This window comes from Arachis ipaensis, chromosome B10 (assembly GCF_059453495.1).
Source record: "Arachis ipaensis isolate K30076 ecotype BB chromosome B10, ASM5945349v1, whole genome shotgun sequence".
In the NCBI taxonomy this organism is placed as follows: domain Eukaryota; kingdom Viridiplantae; phylum Streptophyta; class Magnoliopsida; order Fabales; family Fabaceae; genus Arachis; species Arachis ipaensis.
In genome coordinates, this window is record NC_142435.1 from 43,487,159 (window position 1) to 43,494,219 (window position 7,061).

The window sequence follows — 7,061 nt, forward strand, 5'->3', positions numbered from 1 at the left end:
TGAGAAACCTCTTGAGTACTGTTGGATGCAGCTTGCATTCCATTCAGACTCTGAGAAATCATATTGACTTGCTGAGTCAATATTTTATTCTGAGCCAATATGGCATTCAGAGTATCAACTTCAAGAACTCCCTTCTTCATAGGCGTCCCATTATTCACAGGATTCCTTTCAGAAGTGTACATGAACTGGTTATTTGCAACCATGTCAATGAGTTCTTGAGCTTCTACAGGCGTTTTCTTTAGGTGAATGGATCCACCTGCAGAAGTGTCCAGTGACATTTTTGATAGCTCAGATAAACCATCATAGAATATATCCAGGATAGTCCATTCTGAAAGCATGTCAGAAGGACACTTTTTGGTCAACTGTTTGTATCTTTCCCAAGCTTCATAGAGGGATTCACCTTCTTTCTGTCTGAAGGTTTGAACATCAGCTCTAAACTTGCTCAGCTTTTGAGGAGGAAAGTACTTGGCTAAGAAAGCCGTGACCAGCTTATCCCAAGAGTTCAGGCTGTCTTTGGGTTGAGAATCCAACCATAATCTAGCTCTGTCTCTTACAGCAAAAGGGAAAAGCATGAGCCTGTAGACTTCAGGATCTACTCCATTAGTCTTAACAGTATCACATATCTGCAAGAATTCAGTTAAGAACTGAAAAGGATCTTCAGATGGAAGTCCATGAAACTTGCAATTCTGCTGCATCAGAGAAACTAATTGAGGTTTCAGCTCAAAGTTGTTAGCTCCAATGGCAGGAATGGAGATGCTTCTTCCATATAAATTGGAATTAGGTGCAGTAAAGTCACCAAGCATCCTCCTTTCATTATTATTATTTTCGGCTGCCATCTCCTCTTCCTGTTCAAAAATTTCTGAAAGGTTATCTCTGGATTGTTGTATTTTAGCTTCTCTTAATTTTCTCTTCAGAGTCCTTTCAGGTTCCGGATATGCTTCAACAAGAATATTCTTGTCCTTGCTCCTGCTCATATGACAAAGAAGAAGGCGCAGAAAAATAATAATAATAATAATAGAGATCCTTTATACCACAGTATAGGGATCCCTGTGTGAGTAGAAGAAGAGGGGGAGACAAAGAATGTAATATAATGGAAGAAACACAACTGTGAGGATGGCAGAGATGTGAGATGAGATGTTAGGATATGAATGAATAAATAGAATAAGATAGGGGAGGAATAATTTTCAAAAATTATTTTGAAAAAGAGTTAGTGATTTTCGAAAATGGTTTTTGAAAATTGTCAGTATTTTTTTTCGAAAAATTTTTTAAAATTAAAAATAAAAATAAGAATAATTAGTTAATTAAAAAGAAATTTTTGAAAAAGAGGGAAGATATTTTCGAAAATTAGAGAGAGAGAGTTAGTTAGGTAGTTTTGAAAAAGTTAAGAAACAAACAAAAAGTTAGTTAGTTAGTTGAAACAAATTTTGAAAAGATAAGAAGTTAGGAAGTTAGAAAAGATATTTTGAAAAGATATTTTTGGAAAAGATAAGATAAGAAGATATTTTTGAAAAGATATGATTGAAATTAGTTTTGAAAAAGATTTGATTTTTAAAATCACAATTAATGACTTGATTCACAGGAAATCACAAGATATGATTCTAGAACTTAAAGTTTGAATCTTTCTTAACAAGTAATTAACAAACTTGAAATTTTCGAATCAAAACATTAATTGCTATTGTTATTTTCGAAAATTTGGTATAAAAATAAGAAAAAGATTTTTGAAAAATATTTTTGGAATTTTCGAAAATAACTAAGAATTTTGAAAAAGATTTGATTTTTGAAAAAGATTTTGAAAAAGATAAGATTTTCAAATTGAAAATTTGATTTGACTCATGAGAAACAATTTGATTTTAAAAATTTTTGAAAAAGTCAACTCAAATTTTCGAATTTGATAAGAGAAAAGAGGAAGATATTTTTTTGATTTTTTTTTTGAATTTTTATGAAAAACATGAAAATTATGCAATGCATGAAATTTTTAGATCAAAACAATGAATGCATGCAAGAATGCTATGAATGTCAAGATGAATACCAAGAACACTATGAATGTCAAGATGAACATCATAGACACAATTTTGAAAAATTTTTAATGCAAAGAAAACATGCAAGACACCAAACTTAGAATTCTTTAATGCTTACGCACTAAGAATTCAAGAATGCATATGATAAACATGAAAAGACACAAAACAAAAAATCATCAAGATCAAACAAGAAGACTTACCAAGAACAACTTGAAGATCATGAAGAACACTATGAATGCATGAAATTTTCGAAAAATGCAAGATGCATATGCAAGTGACACCAAACTTATGATATGACTCAAGACTCAAACAAGAAACACAAAAATATTTTTGATTTTTATGATTTTCTAATTTTTTTGGATTTTTATTTTATATTTTTCGAAAAATTATTTTGAAAAAGAAAATAAGGATTCCAAAATTTTTAATATGAATTCCAGGAATCTTATGCTCTAAAGCTCCAATCAAAGGGTCAGGCATGGCTTAATAGCCAGCCAAGATTTTGTATGTAACTCAGACATGACACGCCTGACATACTCATTCCCAAAGGAATTAGACATGGCTTTACAGCCAGCCAGGCTTCAACATGCTCCATGAAACACTAGAATTCATTCTTAAAAATTCTGAAAGGAAAATATATTTTTGAAAACATTTTTATTTTTGAACCCTCTCTTTTTTTTTTTTTTCGAAAACAGATGAAAAAAATTTTTTTTTGAAATATTTTTGAAAAATTTTTGAAAAGAAAACGAAAAGAAAGTTACCCAATCTGAGCAACAAGATGAACCGTCAGTTGTCCAAACTCGAACAATCCTCGGCAACGGCGCCAAAAACTTGGTGCACGAAATTGTGATGTCCAGGCTCAAACTATTCATGGCACGTGAGCAACTTGGTACGTGTAATCGTGGTTACACATTCATAATTTGTCACAACTTCGATACAACTAACCAGCAAGTGCACTGGGTCGTCCAAGTAATACCTTACGTGAGTAAGGGTCGAATCCCACGGAGATTGTTGGTATGAAGCAAGCTATGGTCACCTTGCAAATCTCAGTCAGGCGGATATAAAATAATCATGGAGTTTTCGAATAATAAATAATAAAATAGGGATAGAGATACTTATGTAAATCATTGGTAGGAATTTCAGATAAGCGAATGGAGATGCTTTTTGTTCCTCTGAACCTCTGCTTTCCTGCTATCTTCATCCAATCAGTCTCACTCCTTTCCATGGCTGGCTTTATGCAAGGGCATCACCGTTGTCAGTGGCTACATCCCCTTCTCTCAGTGAATAATATGCTCACGCACCCTGTCACGGCACGGCTATTCATCTGTCGGTTCTCGATCATGCTGGAATAGGATTCACCCTCCTTTTGCGTCTGTCACTAACGCCCAACAATCGCGAGTTTGAAGCTCGTCACAGTCATTCAATCATTGAATCCTACTCGGAATACCACAGACAAGGTTTAGACTTTCCGGATTCTCTTGAATGCCGCCATCATTCTAGCTTACGCCACGAAGATTCCGGTTAAGAGATCTAAGAGATATTCATTCTAGCTTATTTCATGTAGAACGGAAGTGTTTGTCAGGCACGTGTTCATAAGGGAGATGGTGATGAGCGTCACACATAATCATCACCTTCATCACGTTCTTGGGTGCGAATGGATATCTTAGAAGTGAAATAAGATGAAATGAATAGAAAACAGTAGTACTTTGCATTAATCTTTGAGGAACAGCAGAGCTCCACACCTTAATCTATGGAGTGTAGAAACTCTACCGTTGAAAATACATAAGTGAAAGGTTCAGGCATGGCCGAGATGGCCAGCCCCCTAAAACGTGATCACAGGATCAAAATTACAATCCAGGATCCAGGATGTCAAATACAATAGTAAAAGGTCCTATTTATAATAAACTAGTCACTAAGGTTTACATGAGTAAGTAATTGATGCATAAATCCACTTCCGGGGCCCAATTGGTGTGTGTTTGGACTGAGCTTAAGTGTTGCACGTGTAGAGGTCCTTCTTGGAGTTGAATGCCAGTATTTGTGCCAGTTTGGGCGTTCAACTCTGGTTTTGGCTCCTTTTCTGGCGCTGGACGCCAGAATTGGGTATAAAGCTGGCGTTCGACGCCAGTTTACGTCATCTATTCTTGGCCAAAGTATGGACTATTATATATTACTGGAAAGCCCTGGATGTCTATTTTCCAACGCAATTGGAAGCACGCCATTTCGAATTCTGTAGCTCCAGAAAATCCACTTTGAGTGCAGGGAGGTCAGAATCCAACAGCATCAGCAGTCCTTCTTCAACCTCTGAATCTAATTTTTGCTCAAGTCCCTCAATTTCAGCCAGAAAATACCTGAAATCATAGAAAAATACACAAACTCATAGTAAAGTCCAGAAATGTGAATTTAACATAAAATCTATTAAAAACATCCCTAAAAGTAACTAGATTCTACTAAAAATATACTAAAAACAATGCCAAAAAGCGTATAAATTATCCGCTCATCACCCATCACTAAGAAAAAGATGGAGCAAGTAAGAGAGCCCATTCATGGAGCTCAAGAGGCGCATGAATCTCATCACCATGAGATCCCGGAGATGCCTCAAATGCATTTTCCTCCACAAAACTATTGGGAGCAAATCAATACCTCCCTAGGAGAATTAAGTTCCAACATGGGACAATTAAGGGTGGAACATCAAGAGCACTCCATCATCCTTCATGAAATAAGAGAAGATCAAAAAGCAATGAGGGAGGAGCAACAAAGACTAGGAAGAGACATAGAAGAGCTCAAGGACATCATTGGTTCCTCAAGAAGGAAACGCCACCATCACTAAGGTGGATTCATTCCTTGTTCTTATTTCTTTATGTTAAATTCTTATCTATGTTTGTGTCTTCATTACATGATCATTAGTAGTTAGTAACTATGTCTTAAAGTTATGAATGTCCTATGAATCCATCACCTCTCTTAAATGAAAAATGTTTTAATTTAAAAGAACAAGAAGTACATGAATTTTGAATTTATCCTTGAACTTAGTTTAATTATATTGATGTGGTGACAATGCTTCTTGTTTTCTGAATGTATGCTTGAACAGTGCATATGTCTTTTGAAGTTGTTGTTTAAGAATGTTAAATATGTTGGCTCTTGAAAGAATGATGACAAGGAGACATGTTATTTGATAATCTGAAAAATCATAAAAATGATTCTTGAAGCAAGAAAAAGCAGCAAAGAACAAAGCTTGCAGAAAAAAAAATAGCAAAAAAAAAATAATAGAAAGAAAAAGAAAAGTAAGCAGAAAAAGCCAAAAGCTCTTAAAACCAAGAGGCAAGAGCAAAAAGCCAATAGCCCTTAAAACCAAAAGGCAAGGGTAATAAAAAGGATCCCAAGGCTTTGAGCATCAGTGGATAGGAGGGCCTAAAGGAATAAAATCCTGGCCTAAGCGGCTAAACCAAGCTGTCCCTAACCATGTGCTTGTGGCGTGAAGGTGTCAAGTGAAAACTTGAGACTGAGCAGTTAAAGTCAAGGTCCAAAGCAAAAAAAGAGTGTGCTTAAGAACCCTGGACACCTCTAATTGGGGACTTTAGCAAAGCTGAGTCACAATCTGAAAAGGTTCACCCAATTATATGTCTGTGGCATTTATGTATCCGGTGGTAATACTGGAAAACAAAGTGCTTAGGGCCACGGCCAAGACTCATAAAATAGCTGTGTTCAAGAATCATCATACTGAACTAGGAGAATCAATAACACTATCTGAACTCTGAGTTCCTATAGATGCCAATCATTCTGAACTTCAATGGATAAAGTGAGATGCCAAAACTATTCAAGAGGCAAAAAGCTACAAGTCCCGCTCAGCTGATTGGAGCTATGTTTCATTGATAGTTTGGAATTTATAGTATATTCTCTTCTTTTTATCCTATTTGATTTTCAGTTGCTTGGGGACAAGCAACAATTTAAGTTTGGTGTTGTGATGAGCAGATAATTTATACGCTTTTTGGCATTGTTTTTAGTATGTTTTTAGTAGAATCTAGTTACTTTTAGGGATGTTTTCATTAGTTTTTATGTTAAATTCACATTTCTGGACTTTACTATGAGTTTGTGTGTTTTTCTGTGATTTCAGATATTTTCTGGCTGAAATTGAGGGACTTGAGCAAAAATCAGATTCAGAGGTTGAAGAAGGACTGCTGATGCTGTTGGATTCTGACCTCCCTGTACTCAAAGTAGATTTTCTGGAGCTACAAAACTCAAAATGGCGCGCTTCCAATTGCGTTGGAAAGTAGACATCCAGGGCTTTCCAACAATATATAATAGTCCATTCTTTGAATGAGTTTAGATGACGTAAAAGGGCGTTAAACGCCAGTTCTACGCTGCTGTCTGGAGTTAAACGCCAGAAACAAGTCACAAACCAGAGTTGAACGCCAGAAATATGTTACAACCTGGCGTTCAACTCCAGAAAGAGCCTCTGCACGTGTAACATTCAAGCTCAGCCCAAGCACACACCAAGTGGGCCCCGGAAGTGGATTTATGCATCAATTACTTACTCTGTAAACCCTAGTAGCTAGTTTATTATAAATAGGACCTTTTACTATTGTATTAGACATCCTGGATTGTATTTTTTGATCCTGTGATCAAGTCTTGGTAGCTTCGGTTCCCTTCTGGGGCCGAGACCAATGAACTCTATTCACTTATGTATTCTTCAACGGTAGAGTTTCTACACTCCATAGATTAAGGTGTGGAGCTCTACTGTTCCTCAAAGATTAATGCAAAGTACTACTGTTTTCTATTCAATTCATCTTATTTCGCTTCTAAGATATTCATTCACACTTCAACCTGAATGTGATGAACGTGACAATCATCATCATTTCCTATGAACGCGTGCCTGACAACCACTTCCGTTCTACATTAGATTGAATGAGTATCTCTTAGATCTCTTAATCAGAATCTTCGTGGTACAAGCTAGATTGATAGAGGCATTCATGAGAGCCCGGAAAGTCTAAATCTTGTCCGTGGTATTCTGAGTAGGACTCTGGGATTGAATGACTGTGACGAACTCCAAAC

General features: G+C 36.1%; 1 non-coding gene across 1 annotated transcript; it reads left to right on the forward strand.

Moving 5' to 3' along the window:
* The first annotated feature begins 336 nt into the window (after nucleotides 1-336).
* LOC148579853 (small nucleolar RNA R71) lies at nucleotides 337-440 on the forward strand. Its single transcript, XR_015895947.1, has one exon. It is a non-coding gene; the product is annotated as a small nucleolar RNA R71 (small nucleolar RNA).
* The last annotated feature ends 6,621 nt before the right edge of the window (nucleotides 441-7,061 follow it).